This window comes from Triturus cristatus, chromosome 7 (genome assembly GCF_964204655.1).
Source record: "Triturus cristatus chromosome 7, aTriCri1.1, whole genome shotgun sequence".
NCBI classification, from domain to species: domain Eukaryota; kingdom Metazoa; phylum Chordata; class Amphibia; order Caudata; family Salamandridae; genus Triturus; species Triturus cristatus.
In genome coordinates, this window is record NC_140590.1 from 704,379,746 (window position 1) to 704,396,547 (window position 16,802).

The following is a 16,802-nucleotide window of genomic DNA, read 5'->3' on the forward strand; positions in this document are numbered from 1 at the left end:
ACCCTCTGATAAGCCTAACTGCTCACCCACATTACCTTAAATAGAGCGTTAGTATTATCTACTTTTGCCTCTGTATACCAATCTGCGTCTCACTGGACTCTCTACACAGTAAACTTTGTTTTAGTGCACTATATAGAGAGGCTGCTTCCTACTTTGTTTGAATAATAGAAAATGAAGGTCGTAAGCAATAGGAGATTTCAAAGTTGCAAAATGTTTGCATGGAAAAACCATCTGTTATTCCAAAACTAAGCACCCACAAGTTGCTTTAATATTGCAATGCAAAAAATGCTGGAAATGGAAAAAATTTACTTCTGGATCAAATAAATTGGAGGTCAAGGTGTGGCAGCAGAAAGGAAGTGGTGTCACAAGGGACACAGTCATGACAAGAAAAGCCTGACAGTCACCTTATACGTTTATTTTATTTTAAGCTCTGCTGCACTGTAATTTGCTAAAAAAGAAAAATGTAACAGTCAATCTTTTCTGGCTTACTGAATTAGTCATAAAGAGGCTCCATTTTTAAATAACTAAGTTAAGTCACCTGCCGCTGAGGTCTTTGTCTGCTCTCACAACTTTTCAGGGGATAATAATAACATTATTTTAACTCTTGGTATTTGCACTTGCTAGAGAGATCTGTGTTTTGTTTAATCACAGTTTTGACTTATCATAAAGTAGCATAGAGGGTTGACATGCCTACTGAAAAGTACATGTAACAGGCAGCTCAAAGATTTGTATTTTATGTAGATAGCTCAGTGGGTTACTTCTTTTGCCACAGAGATTCCTTTGTTATTCGCAATTCATAAGTTACAATACTACAATAGCACAGTGAGCTATGAGCTAGCACAATAAGCTGCATGTAAACTGAAATATAATAGGTTTCAAACCTATTTTATTTGTTATTCTAAGGTTGGTTAAAAGACTTCCTTTAGCTACCAGATCCTGACTTAGTGTTTTTATAGACCAAGCACTCCTACCAAATAATGGCTACCAGTAAGGATGATATGTGACTTCTATACTTTGTAACCAGCATTGTCTTATACAACACTTCCTGTACATTGATTTAGACTCTGTATGATTCATTGTCTCTGTATAATATGTGTTTGTGTGTGCGTGTGATATAAAACACTCATCTACCCAGCATTGGGGTGAGTGGCACAAAAAGCAAATTACATTTAAAAAACTAAAGTGGTATGTGCTGGGCTGGTGGTGTGGTTTACTGAGTTGGCACCCCCTTACTCGTCCATTAGCTAGATCAGCCTTGAGAATGAAATTTCACTGGTTATGTTTTTGCCCACAAAAAGATGACAATCTTACTAGAGGATATCTTGAAACCTACCAAACTTTTACGTGTGGGGCTCCACCCTGCCCTGAACTGAGTTGTAGGTTATGCCTGTTGGATGACACCACGGGCCAGTGGGGACCAAGCCTCCAACAGAGGGACTACAGGAACTGTTCAGCTGCAGGAGCTCAAGACTCCCCCCCAATCCGACACCACCCTGGCTCAGGTAGGAAAGGTAGCCCTGCCCAGTGACTGGAGCCCTAGATTCACAGGCAAAAGTCTTAGTTTCACCCGCCTCTAACAGGGAATTATGGGAGCTGTTCAACCCGCTGGTGCCCTAGACTCCTCCCCGGTCCAACATAATCCTAACCTGGGTAGGGAAAGTGGCCCTGCCCGGTGCCTGGAGCCCTGGCTTCCCAGGTGAAAGCCATGGCTTCACCTACCTCTTACAGGGGATTACAGGAGCTGTTCAGCCCGTGAGAGCCGCAGAGTAACCACCCTGGTCTGAAGCAACCTTAGCCCTGGCTTCCCAGGTGAAAGCCATGGCTTTGACTATCTCTCATGGGTAATTACAGGAGTTGTTCAGCCCACAGGAGCCCCAGACTCCTCCTCAGTCCAATGACACCCTACCCCAATATTAACTTGGAGGGCTCTCATGTTGGTCTTGTCTCTGCTCCACAACCCAGAACTGCAAAAGGGTCCTTCCCAATCTGCAGCCACCATGCCTGGGAATGCCCTGACCATCACCCCAAAGATGCCCTCGGTTGGCACTTTCCACCTATCCGAGCCTGGGGAGCTAAGGAAGGTTAAACCCCCCGTCAACCACCCCATCCCCTTGGGTCTGCCTGGAAAGTAATTTTTCCTTGACTACTAAGCCCACACAACATCAGGAGGGAGACACAAGACAAAGTTAGCTACTTTGGTCGGCCCACCGGTCATTTGATCAACGAGCTACCGACCAGTCATCTGGTCAGCCAGCAACCACCAGCTAGTCATCTTATCACCTATACGGTGACCAGGTGGCCCGAGTGCCCAGGCTGCACCTGACAATGAGACCAGCACTCAGGAGGCTCCTTCATCGGGCTATCAACTGTCTTATTGCCACCAGACGAAACCTCTGGTGCGTGCTCCAGCCACCTGACAACCCTGCTGACCTGCAATGCCCCCATCCCTGCAACTGGTGGCGCAGGGCAGCCATAATGCACGTGGTTGGGGCAGCATCCCAAGGTCTGTAGGAGGTAGGCTTAGTATATGGTGCACGCTTATTCATGTGATGCAACTTGCACCAATCCAGACAACCCTTATTGTGATTTTAGTGGTCTTTGATAACCATAGAAAGCTCTCAAAGTGGTAGCTGTGGAGAACAGCCACCATGCTTATCTTGAAGGAGCGTAAATCAGCTTGTTTTACCAACTTTAATCAACAGGGTAAGTTAAATAAAAAAGAGCCACATAGTGTTTATATAAAAATAAGTTTATTTATTACACAACGCTCACTAACACATTGTTATATCTCCTACTGGGAGATAGCAACACAATACTCAAGAATAATTTGCAATAATCAGGTTAGTAGCACAAATATATACTGGTCTGGTAAGTGGAATGCGAACTGCAAAGAAGAACAGGACTTGGACCAGAAGACTCAGAGGAGCTGTGGCCACACACAAGGAACCACCCATGGTAAGTACCCATGTACCCCACGGAGGCTGTGTGCAGAGTGGAAACACAGCTGAGTGCCCAATGGAAGTCAAAGGAGAAGTTCCGGTTGCAGTTTTAAAGAAGGACCCTTCCTGGAGGACCCTGAAGAAACCCTTTGAAAGACAGAAGGTTAGAGAGTCTGCCCACTCATGGATGTTCAAGGAACCAGGTTGCCTGCATCAGGGAAGCAGGGTGCATAGGGGTGAAGTGAAGTTGGAAACTGCCGTAGACAACAACTGGAGACTTAGGAGAAGATGCGTCTGGAGAAGACTGTGAAGGAGTCTGTTGGAATTCAAGGGTGGATTCTGGAAGTGAAAAACCTGCAAGCATAAGGGACAGTATCTATGCCACTCGGAGGTGACCAGGAGGCACGGAAGCACAATGCCCACCGATGTCGGTAGGTTCAGATGAGATGATGGTGACCTTGTCGCTGTAGCTGTGAGGAACAGGTGATATTGAAGAAGACCAGGAGCTGTGCATGAGCTGTCCCAAGTTTGATGTCGGTGTCTAGGTGGTCGGTGTCCAGCAGGAGCACCAACAAGCCTTGGTAGCCACAACTGGCATGGAGAACAATAAGGAGCAGCCATTGGGACCAGCAAGGTCAAAGGGACTCACCAAGAGCACTGAAGCAAAGGAAGACCCTCAAGAGGACCCACAGGCCAGAGACACAGGAATGGCAAGAAGACCCCAAGAAACTCACCAAAGTCGGAGACGCACTATGCAGGAGATGCAGGGAGGACTCTGTTCTCCAGGAAGTGGGGTGCTGGAGGCTGGAGCTTCTTGTAGCCTGAAGATCTCTGGAGTGCAGAGCCAACAAGCCTTGGCAACGGCAAGTCAACACGGTGCACAGGGGTTTGGTTCCAGCAGCCCCATTGAGGGATACTGTCCTCAAAATTGCTGGGAAGACAGATCAGGCCTCTAGGGAGCAGCAAACTACCACCTGTGTTGCTGGGTCTCGGGAAGTCCTAAAGACGACAGGAGCAGGAGACCAGTCAGCTTCGTTTTGGCTGACTGCGCTTACAAAGCCTGGAGAATAGACTCCAAGGTTTGTATGGGAGTCCTGCTCCTGCAGAGCACTCTCACATTTGTAACCAAGCACCCTGTCCTCAGGAATCTAGAGCCTGCTATAGGGGTGACCTATAAGTTTTTAAGTGCAGTGACCTCAGATATCAGGAAACTTATATCTGTGGTGAGAGGTGCAAGCACCAGCTCACACACAGGTGGAGAGGTGTGGTGCAGCAGCCAGGGCAGCTGACTTCAGAGCACAGGGCTCACGGTTCGATCCCCGGCTCCGGCGGCAGCTCAGCACCATGTGACTTAATTTCCACAACAGCCCCCAGTGCCTTGCGACCCGTAAGGGTGAGTAGATCGCGCTTTACAAATACGGATTTACATTTACATAAGCTACAATGGCAGGCCTGTAGTCACAGTTTAAGTGGACTCCCATGGGTGACACAATACATGCTGCTGCCCATGGGAGACCCCTGGTGTACCTATGCCCTGAGCACCCAAGTACCATATACTTGGGACTTATAAGGTTACACCAAAAGTCAACTGTGAAGGTACCAAAGTACTTATCATGGCAATATTGGGGCGAAAGCACAGTTGCCAGGGTCTGCATTAGCGGGATCCCAGCAGACTAGGTGAACATGATGTACTGTTAAATATTGAAGTAATATTTTGGGACCATTACACTTAACACTTTCTCACAATCTTTACAATATCTGAAAGTGACAAATGTTCCATCTCTTCCTCTGGAGATGGTTCCTCTGGTGAACAAAACATTAGCTCTAAGCATCAGTGCAGCGATGTATTGGTTTTCCTTCAATTTCATTTGATTACTAATCCAGAAATTTGAGTTTGGATTAATTTTCTAGATATTTAATACCATCTTCCTGTACAGGGAGATTTTTCCATTTATTACATTTCTCTTTTCTCCAGTCAGATGATAATATTGCATGTCGTAACTTAGAAATCTATGGTCCAAAATGTTATTTTTGTGAGTTTTGATGATATTATCAATTTTATCGTTTACTATACCCAGTGCATACATTTAAGAATGAGCAATGTCCAAATATGGAGTTTCTCTGAGATACAATAGATTGTATATTTTGGTTGAATACTATCGTTGTACACAGCTTTGGTATATTTAGACCCCCATTTGATCTTTAGGATTAGAGGAGACCATCGCAGGTGTAGGCAGGTATGTGGGGGAAGTGCTTGATTAATTTCTTTATTATCTGGTCCAGCTTGATGAGAGTTTTTGCCTCTGTGCTTGACATTTCCAGTTTGAATGATAGCTTAGGAACCAGGTATTGGCATAATATTTCACCTTTGTTAGCTTGAGTGGTAAACTGTCAAGGTTTTAAGCCCACCCTGTCAGTATCACATTTATTTTGCTATTTCGTGTATAACCTGTGTGAGGATCAAGATTCAATCCAGGGTATCTCTTACTGTCACCTGGATGTATGTTCTCAATGTTTTGTTTTTCGAACTGCCATGGTTTTGTAAGTATTTACTGGGATTGTGTCTGTATGGTGACATGAAAAAAGTGTGTTTTTTTCACATTCAGTTTTAGGTCTGTTGTTTTACTGATCTTCAAATTAGTACTCATTCTTTCCCAAATGCTACTGAGTACTGATATGTCGTTGGCAAAGGGTAGCGCAGTAATTGGCTCAATAAGTACATCTGATCCAAATGTAAAGCCCTTGTCGTTTTTCTAAAGATCACATATTAGAGGATCCATGGAAATATTAAACAACAGTGGGGATATTGAGTCACCTTGTTATACTCCAGATTTCATTATTATTTCTGGTGTAGATTCATTATTTTTAACCTTGACGAACACTGATGAAGCTGTACATAAGTCTTTTATTATATCTCAGATGTATGACGGAACTCTTTGTCTCTCAAAACTCCTTATAATGTGACCCTGGCTGAAAGATTCAAAAGCTTTTGAAATGCCTATGAACACCACTGCAAGAGTGTTTATTCTTTTGTGCCCTTTTTATGATGTTCTCTAACAGTGTCATTTTATTTTAAATATCCTCTCACTTTCAGGAAAAGTTTTTGTCTCGTATTCAAATTAACGAACAAGTTAAGTCTTTTGGTCAGGATTTTTGTTAAGAACTTCATGAATACTGTAACAATTGTAATCAGTCTCCAATTACTTATTTTGTTTAGCTCATTAATTGGTACATTCTTTGGAATTAGAATTGAATGGATACATTCTGGGACTCTCCTCATAATTGACCAAGTTGATAATATTTTGGGGAGCACCTTCGGTTCTTTTTTGTGAACACTGTATAGATCATTTAAGCCAATATTTTCTGTTCCTACTGCTTTGTTTAAGTTAGTCTTCGAATCCTTCTGTCATTTCAAGAAGTATAATTTCTTTACATAGTCATTCGAAGTCCCATTCTTTGAGTATTCTGTCAATAAGAATGAGTTTTTGGGTTTTTCTTAATCTCTTTTTCAATAATATCTTTTCAGTATTGAAAGAAATCATCAGAACTGGTTTAGCAAGTGGCATCTTCTGCACCATCAGTGATTATTCTGGTAATTTTCTTTTTGTCTTTCTTGAATATTGCCTCATATTCCATATAGCTGCCCTTTGCTATTGCATATCTTTTCTTATGCGTTTTATCAAGCCTTTCATTTTTCTTATCTTTTTGGTATGTTATTTTGGACATGGACACTCTGAGGCTCTTCTTGAGCAGTACTCATAGACTCATTTCCAGTTTCATTTGTATGTTCATTGTGATTGACTGGCTTTGGACATTTTTCTTTATAAACACATTTTTATTCAGTTTACAGAAGGAATGCACCAGCCAATCAGCACCGTATTTCAATAATCGAGGATTACAATCACAAGTTCTCGTTACCCAATGTACAGACATTAATAAAGGAAAAATTAGATGAAAAAAGACAAACCCCTCATGATTAGACCCCCCGCCCCAGCCACTTCCCCCAAATTATGCGGTATTTCTTAGGGCAACCACGTGGCACGTACATAACTTTCTCCTGTGTGGTGCACTAATCCACCCCAGTCCACCAACGCCCCACACTTGGGGGTTCAGGGCATTTCCAGGAGGCTGCAATGTCTCTTTTAGCTACCACCACAGCTGTAGTGAAGAACAGCTTTTCGTTGCGTGACCCGTCCAGCCCATCAGTGATGCCCAGCATTGTGTGCTTAGGATTGTGTGGAACCCCCCACCCTAGAGCCTCAGAGAGTTCTTCTTCGATGCCCTCCCAAAATCCCGCCAGGTGGGGGCAGGCCCAAACCATGTGAAGGAAGTCAGCGGGACCATGGCCACACCTGGCGGGATTTTGGGAGGGCATCGAAGAAGAACTCTCTGAGGTTCTAGGCTGAGGACAGACTAAGCCCCGCGCGATGAAGGCATACAGGGGTGTAGGTAATAGAGCTGCACAAGTGCAGCCTAGCGGAGGTGGTAACTGTTCTGGGGGCCATAAGGGCGTCACGCCAGTCTTCTTCCAACGGGCCCACCCCGTCCTCCCATTGTGCCCACAGTCGGTCCAAGGAAGTCGGGGTGTTGTTAATCAGTGCACTGTAAATGCGGGAACTGCCACCCCTCCCCTGGTCCCCAAACATAATCTGGGCTTCAGGCGGCCTATGATCTGGCAACCGCGTACCTGGTGTGAGCGTAGGGCATGCCGTAGCTGGAGGTAGCGAAAGAATTGCGAGTGGTGCAGCGCATACCTGGTTTGGAGATCTTCGAAGGAGCGCATAAGATCCCCCACCCAAACGTCTCCCAGCTGCGTGATACCTGATATCCCAAGCTTCAAAGCCCCGAAGCCCAGTCACTTCTTTGAGTCAGGTCCCGTGCCACAGGGGTGTACAGTGGGTCAGTGTGTGTGTCCAGTTGGAGTGCTGCCCCACAGGCCAGTAACCCCGAACGTGTCACCTCCGGAAGACGGGAAGGAATCGGGGTCCCATTTAGAAAGGATTGGATTCTGGCGAGGCCCAGCTCCCCTAGTTCGAGCCTATAGGCCGGATCGGACCACCCCCGTTGAACCAGTCATGTATGGAAAGAAGTCACGTGGCTAAATAATATAGATAAAGGTGAGTCATGCCCAAACCCCCGTCGAACGAGGGGATCCTACAAATACTGAGCGCCAGCCGGGACCTAACCTTCCCCCATAAGAACTTGCTGGCCAACCCGTCGAGCTCACGGAACCAGGCCCTGGGAAAGCACATGGGGGTGTTCTGAAGCATGTAAAGGAAGCGGGGAAGCACCATCTTAAAAAGGGCCACCCTCCCCATGGGGTTATGGGGCAACGACTGCCACCGCTGGAAGTCCGCATTGGTCCGCTTCACCAGTGGAGTGACATTGAGCTGAACTCAGGCAGCAAGGTCACCCAGATCCCCATGTACTTGAATGATTGACGACATAGAGGTATTTTGGATTGCCAGTCAAAGCATTCCCAGGAGAGGTGAAGGGGAACCAGGACCGATTTGTTGGGATTCAAACGGAGGCCCGAGGCCTGATCAAAGGATTGCAAGATACGAAGACAATGGGGGCCAGATAGATGAGGACGACGTCTGAGTAGAGGGCGATTTTATCCGGTTCAGCGCTGGGCCACTCGTCCATCCCCGCATCCGATCGCAAGACCGCATCAAGGATGCCAAGGGCTCCATCACTAAGGCAAAAAGCAGGGGGGAAAGGGGACAACCCTGCCTCGTCCCTCTACAGACCGAGAACGGCTCCGACAGGACTCCATTTACTAGAACACGAGCCCTCGGGAGGGCGTATAGAACCTTGACCAAGGCCCAAAAGCGGGGACCAAGTCCCATCATGTCAAGAACATCTTGAAGAGAGCCCCAGTCCACCGAGTCGAAGGCCTTCTCAAAGTTTACCAGGAGAAGCACAAGGTATGGGGTGAGGAGGTGGCGATGGACCAAGGCGGAGTGCAGTCTGCGAAGACAGTGTCGGGTGCCGCGAGAGGGCATAAACCCACATTGATCGGGGTGGACCAACGTAGACAGGTGGGGTTTGAGTCGCTGGGCAAAGAGGGTGGCAAACAGTTTGACCTCAGTGTTGATGAGGGAGATGGGGCGGTAATCTGCGCACTGTGGTGATGGGGGCTGGGATTTCGGAAGGACCACAATAGTGGCTATGTCCGTTTATTGAGGGAAGGAGCCTTTCTCCACAGCTTCGCGAAACAGTGCATCTAGGTGGGGAATGAGAACATACCGGTAGTGAGCATAGTATTCTTGAGGAAGGCCGTCTGGGCCCGGTGTCTTGCCAGATGAAACAAGAGCAATTGCTTCTCCAATTTCCTCATGGGAAATGGGATGGTCCAGATCGGCTTGAACGGCGGCATCTACACACGGAAGGCGGCCAACCTCCGCAGCCCTCAGGTCCGTAAGGGACAGGGTTGGGGCTCAGGCCTCGTATAGCCTGCAGTAGTAGGGGGCAAAGGCCTGCGCCATCTCCATTGGAGCACGGCACAGTGACCCATCTGGTGCCGCTATTTCAGGAATTATGTGGTTCGCCCTTGGGTACGTAGCCAGGCGGTGAAGGAGCGAGCCATTCTTGTCGCCCCATCCATACACCCTGGCCACGGAGGAGCGCCAAAGGAGTTTGGCCGTGTCCAGCGACAGCTGCTTGATCTCCGACCGGAGCCGGGTCAGAAGTCTCGTGCCGGAAGCATCTGGAGATCGGGCCGAGGCATGTTCAAGGCGCAGGGCCTGCGCCTCCCGCGAGGTAATCTATTCCAGTTGGGTTTGTCGCTGGAGCTTGAGTTGGCCCTTGGCGACTCCCCTAATCGTGGCCTTGTCCGCCTCCCATAGGGTGCCTGGGGAGGACACGGAGCCCTCGTTAGAGAGAAAGTACTGTTTTAGTTCCCGCTTCACCACTTTCCTGAAATCTTTGTCTTGAAGAAACCAGGCATTTAACCTCCATGTTTGCCGGACAGAGGCGGGGGGGGACCTGTACGGATCATCACTGGCGAGTGGTCAGTGATACCTCTCGTCAGAAGCGAGACGTCCTGAATCAAAAGACAGTCCGTCGAAGGAACGAAGATGGCATCAATGCGTGCCTGTGTGTGGTGTGCCGCTGAGGTGTGTGTGAATTGTCTAGAGTGAGGGTGCCATAGTCGCCAGGCGTTGCATAAACCCAGTGATGCGGACCAAGACTTCAACTGCTTGGCTTGTGCAATTCTACCAGGGGAAGAAGGGCCTGTCGTGTCGAGGTCGGGTATTGAGACCAGGTTAAAGTCGCCCCCAAGGAATGTGGGACCAGGGAGCAGAGACACCAGGAGGTCAACAGACTTAGCTAGGATCGTCGTCAGCATCGAAGGGGGAGAATGAAGGGACACCAGGTTAAGCGGGTTGCCGTTTAGTGTGCCACTAAGGGCCACGAAAGGGCCCTGGGCATCAAGAGTCCTTTGGACAGTCACCAGAGGAAGGAAGCTTTTCACCAGGATCACCACCCCTCGGGAACCCCTTGTAAACCCCGAGTGCCACACCCTATCATAGCCGTACCGCGTTAAGAAGGGGCAGCGATTACCCAGCAGGTGGGTTTCTTGTAAGAGTAAGGCGCTGCGCATATCTGAGGACAGCCATGCGTTTAAAGCGGTCCAGGAGGCCATTAACGTTCAAGGACATGATGCGCAGGGGGGGCGTTTGTTAGTGGTGTGTCGGACATGGTGTTTGGGTTGGCAGTGGGACTACAAGTCTGGAAGGGGAGGTCCGGTCTGTCTGTCGCAACAGGTGTACGTCAGGGTGCTTCATGAATGCTGGTGTGGTAGAACTAAAAAACAAAAAACACAAAATTAAGGAAAAAACTCGGGACAACGGACCCACCTCCCATCCCCACCCCTACACTTCAGGAACGGAAGCATCTGTCGCCCTAACAACAAACCAGAGAGTGAACAACCAAACTAAAACGCTTGGGAATGGGAAGGCTTGGAGGAACCCTCCTCATTTCAGGATGCGCATAAACTAGTCCATCGGGAAGGAAAGGAATGTGGTAAGACCAGGCACACCCTCCAGCCACAGAGCCAGGCCTGGCAGGTTGAGGTGAGTTCAAGCAGGGTCTTTAAAGAGCATTGGGCTGCATGAGAGGTCTGTGTCCGGGAGAACATAAAAGGAGGGTCGGGCGAAGCGCCCCCATGGGCCAAGTGGTCAGGTGATCTGGAGCGTCTCCCAGTGGAAGGTTTGCCAGAGGGCAGTATCAGTTGGAGGGGGTGGCCCGGCAGGGAGTCCGAGCGGGCCCGCCTCTGTCCACGGTGCCTGTGGGAGCGGTTACGTTGGGGCTGAGGAGCGGGAGGCGTGAGGCAAGCAGGTCTGCCTCCGGCCCCCCCCCTGGTGTGGAGCTCGTCATCAGTGTGCAACGGGCGTTCCTCCGTCGCCCAGGTCCAGGCCTCTGTTGGGTTGTCGAAGAACAAGGTCTTGTTGGTGAATACCACTCGCAGGCGTGCCAGGAAGAGGAGCCGATATTGGATATTGAGCACCCTCAGCTTTTGTTTAACGTCATCGAAGGAGCGGCGCTGGCTCTGGACCTCGCGGGTGTAGTCCGGGAAAATCATGATAGCGCGAGTTTCGTATAGGAGCCGTTGCTGCTTGCGGGCCTCTGACAGGATGGCGTCCGGTCTTTGAAATTAAGGACCCGCATTATGATTGGTCGGGGGCCGCACCTAGAAGAGGCTTAGGGGCCAGGGACCGATGGGCCCGCTCAGTCGCGAACCAAGGAGAGAGAGAGCCCTCAGGGACCCATGATCTGAGCCATTTCTCCAGAAAGTCTTCTGTACGGCCCTGCTCCGCACCCTCCGGGAAGCCCACCAGGCGAAGATTATTGCTTCGGGACCTGTTCTCTGTGTCCTCTGCCTGGGGGTGCAGCTCCTGAGTGTGAGATTGAAGGCGGGCAACCTGCCCCTTGAGTTGCTGTACATCGTCTTCCACGGTGGAGATACGGGTTTGTTTCCTTGATCCGGGCATTGGCGTTTCGGAGATCTTGCCGGATAAGGGTCATGTCCACGCGCACCTCCGCGATCTTGCCCTCCTCCGAGGTTTGCGATGTGTGGATGGCTTGCAGGATAGTAGACAACTCCACTGAGGGTGGTGGCTCCTATTCCGCGGTTCCCCCAGTTGCACCTGCCTCCAAGGTGGTGAAACGGTCCATTTTAGTTTGGGTGGCAGGAGTCTTTGCTGACCTGTCCGTCCTGCCCATGGTGGCACCCCGATGAGCTGCAGCGCTAGGTGCATCCTGCAGTGGGGGAACCAGCGAGCCCCTGTGGGCGGCCCAAAGTCAAGCAGGTGGGACAAGCAACACCGAGGCACAATTAGGACCAGATCGCCGCCCCCGGTGTGTGCGGCCAATTCCGCTGTCCTGGACAGAGTGGTTCTTCAGGGAGGAGGGGGAGGGTGAGACGACTAAAGTCCAGGCCCCAGGGCAGCAGGTAGGGCCCCGCTGGTTGAGGTCGCAGCCCTCACAACTCAGGCGGTAGCAAGTGAGGCCCGCTTTCGGAGCCAAGATTCCTGGGCGCGGCGGCATGGGGGAAGGGGCCGCCGCCCAATGCCACTGCCCAGCACCACAAATGCAGATCAGTGAGCCCTCCCAAGCAACCAAACGGGTGTCGCTTGGTGCATGCGGCGGAAAGCCCCAACAGCAGGTCCCCAGTTGTTGATGCGGCCTGGGGAGGGGGGAATCAGGATGTAGCAGTAGGATAAGGAGGGCCCTCCGCCATGCCCGCTCCAACACAGTCTCCTGGGCAAGGACAGCCCACCCGTGGCCACCAAGGCGGTAGAGGATCAGCTGTATGCTCTCCGCCGCTCGGCTCTGCAGCCGATATGGAGTACCGGGTCAACCTCAACCCAGGGGCCGCCACACGGCCCAAAGTGCTGTGTCAGGGCCCCACCAGCTCGAAAGGGGAGGTGGCTCCAACAACATACACTCCGGGGGGGAGAACCAGCCAGGCCGGGCAACGAGGGGGAACGCTTAGGGTCGCCCCCCCCTGACAGTGGCTTCCTGCGTGCACGGGGCCACACAGTTAACTGTCCCTGGACCCCACCGCTGCCAGGACTCACCCGCTCCGATGCGCGTCTCTCTCCAGGTCAGCAGATGCCAGCGGCTCTTCACCTCGCCTCGGGGACCACCGCCACACCCCGCAGCTCCTTCTGCCTGATATGGCGGCCGATCTCCCGGTCACCCCGCCGGAGTGCCGAGGCACGGGCGGGCTCGATAGCTTCAGGCGTCACCCGCAGCGCCGCTTGTTCAAGCATGGCTCTGGGCCTCCAGGGATCACACTGGTGTGCGGGGGGGTGAAAGCGTCCTTCTCTTCTCCCCCTGCCGCCCGACACCGCATGCAGTGAAGCGGCCACGCCGCCGGAGCGCCAGGCCCGAGCAGCCACACATTAAACTCAGTGGGGGGGGGGGGGCGTCGCCTCCCGTGGAGGGTTCCAAGGATCAGCCAGCGCTGCAATCAGGGAAAGGGAGCCGCCATTTTGTCCGTGGCACTCGGCGGGCTGGTACGTTGCCTCAGGGGGTCCTGGTGCGACGATCTACACTCCCGGACACCCCGCCAGGAGCACAATGCTGGGTAAGGAGGGAGATGCATGGCCTTATGGCTCGTTTTAGGCAAGGATTACGGGCGGATGGTGGAGGGGTCTCGGAGCACTCTTAGAGTGCGTCCACCATCTTGGCTCAGCAAGCCACGCCCCCTGGCTTTGGACTTTTATCACTGGTATTTTCTGAGATATATATCACAATTTCCTCCATCAGGTCCATAGCAGTTTCATGATGTGTTGGGTTTTTGGAATATCGTTTAACTTCTGATATTCTGTCATTTAGATAATGAAAGTTAGTGATTTTAGGTGTTCTTTTTTCAGTTGATAAAGTCTTTACGCCTTTCTATTCTTATTACCACTGATAGTTCAGGTTTGTCATTGAAGTCACTTTCAATACTGTAGGATGCTTGCTGCACATCCTTTGCTAGTTTATTTTCGTTTTTTGCTCTTCTATCGTTTTTTTTCTCTGCAATTTGTTTCCTGTTTTTATTGTCAAAAAGCATGAGCACATTTTTATTTCATATGTTTCCATACACTTTCCAATTAAACTAGCAGCAGTATTTCTTCTTTTCAGAATAATTTGGATGGTTTACTGCTCGCTCGAGCTGCATCATTAAGCGATTTTGGCTGTGAATGTTTTTATGTTGCGACATTCACATTTTTGTTCTGAATCTGAGGTCACAGAAGTTACAGAGGAATTGTAGCCCTTCTCTATTCTATGTTTGCATTTTGCACAGTGGCATGCAATGTTGTGGAATTCGGATTCCTTATCTCATTCTGAGCAATATGTTTTTTTAGGTAGAATCCTTTTTGTTTATTAGAGACATGTTTTCTAAGTTCTATGAAAGTTCCCATTATTTCTCCACACACATTTGTATTTTTCGTTGAAATATTTCCAGTATGTGACTTTTTTGGTAAAATCACTTTGCTTGTCATTGGATTTATCCTTGACCTCGAAAACATCTGGCAGTTTTTCAAATCTCAATGTATTTGTGTCACTCTTGGATGATGAGCCTACCGATTTAAATGTTTCGACTGAGGTCTAAGGTTTCCTCATTGCCTCAGGGGCTGCTCCTCTGCAATGGCAGAAGAGCCTCACCCCACTGCTGAATTGCAACAGTCAGAAGAAACGTTAAATTACAATAAAACTACTTAATTGTCATTTTATATTTATGTCCAGTCTACCGAGTCTAAGGCAGGTGGGACCATTCCGCAGTGCCACACAGCAGGGGAAGGATGATTGGTACGCACTGAAAGTGCGCAAGTCGGTATGGCTGACCATCCACGGCTGTCCAAACCGACAAGCTCACTTGGATATCTCCAGTCTGTTCCTGAACTGGGTTCAGCTTACCAAAAGTGCCCCACTAGGCACTCGCCTTTGATGCCCAGCTCTACGCTTCGTACCCAAGTAAAGTTTGAGAATAGGTTAAGATTGTTTTGGCCCAACACCTCTAATCATTTACTTTACCAGATAAAACTGGGCTTTTTGAGTCCCAGCTTTCCTGAGGGAAACTTTGGAGGGAACCAGCTACTAGATGCTTTGATTAGACTTTCACCCCTATAGCCAAGTTGAACGACCAATTTGCACGTCAGGGCTGCTATATACCTCCACCAGATTTTCCTATGGCTTTGCACTTCCCAAGCATAGTTCACCATCTCCAGGGTCTTATCACACATGCTCATGCTCCACCTCCCTGACAAAGCAGGTGAGATGGGCCGGTGGTGTGCCTGCTGCGAAGAAATGGCAAGATCCCACCTCTGTCAGCGCGCACCGGCCCTCACCTTCATTGCCCCACAGCATTTCGATCTTCCTCAAGCTTGTGCACATGTTAGACTTCTTGGTCCATATTTCAAGATGGGTCAGGTGGGTAACCAACATTGCCGCAGACTCATACCACCCAGCGTGGTCTTACTCTTCTGATGGCGCAGCCCAGTCAGGGCACACTGTGCAGAGCTCGCCCCAGTTGACATTTGCACCAAGAGCAGGGGGAAGGTCCTCTTTCCCTGCCTCAAAATACCCCAAGAATGGCTGGAGCAGTTGCCAGGGAAGGGCGCTGAGGTGGTCAACCTCCCTTGGCAAAGCTGCTGCCAGTGGGACTGTAACACTCTCCACCAGAGCAGAGAGCCCCCTGCCACCCCTAAGCCTTCCCAGCTGACCTGGAGCCAGTTGCAGCACACTTCCACAGAGGAAATGCACCCTGCTGGGCAAGGGTGTGCCCAGGCGATGGTCCCACTGAGGGAATGCGCCCTGACAGGCGACCAACCTTCCACCGCGTTGAGCCCTCGAGACTTTTAACTCTCGACAATTTCACGCCCTCTTGAACACTCTCTTCAAAGTTCTTTTCAACATTCTCTTACTGTAGTTTGCTATCGATTTTGTGCCCGTATTTAGCCTTAGATAGTGTTTACCACCCACTTTGGGGGTACATCTCCAAGCAACCAGACTCCAAGAAGATCTGATCCTGGCACACCAGGGGCAACTACCGGCCTAACACCATCTACGGGGTAAGCCTTGTTCAAAAGGACTCGGGCCCCATGAGCGACACCAGGGAGTCGTCCTTCTGTAAATCACATTTCCTACATGCACTGCCGGATGGGGATATGGTGCTGGGCTCTTTCTTCGTCACTCTCTGTTACTGAGTAAATCCTGGTTAGTTTCTTTTCCTCCACTAAATAATATGTTTAAACTTAGCAGGTCAGGTATCTAATCTGAGGTCATAGTCAGATACCGAATTATAGGGGAGCTGGATCAATTCCTTTGTGGCTGGTCAGTGCTTTTGAACACAGACTAGTCGGGGAGAACTCCCTGGGTCTCCAGTACCCTGTTCCAGGCCCTTTGTGACACAGTGAGCCAGAGATGGGAGCCTAGGGCTGGGGGTTCCATCCTGGCCAGCTGGGGCTCTGACCCAGAGCGCGGTTAGAGCTTCTTACCCCGTTTAAGCAAGGGAGACCTCCTTGGGCCTTGCGCGTCCCCGTCCCGGGCTCCAAGTGACAGAGCAGGCAATGGGACAGAGCCCATGGCTGGGCCTTCAACCACAAGGCCTGCCGAGGCTCTGACCCAATGTAGGTCAGAGCTTTCTAACCCAGACAAGCAGGGGATGCAGGTCCACATCCCAGGCACTCTGAAACACAGCACACTGAATCAGGTCTCAGGGGTCCTCACGCTGGGCCAGCCTGAGCACTATCCATTCTTGCAATCTGTGCACATCCAGTAACAAAGGGGGACATTCAAGACAATGTATCTGGCCTCCTTGAGCCTTGACTTGGATTTAGGCTTTTAATGAGCCCTCATTCAGAC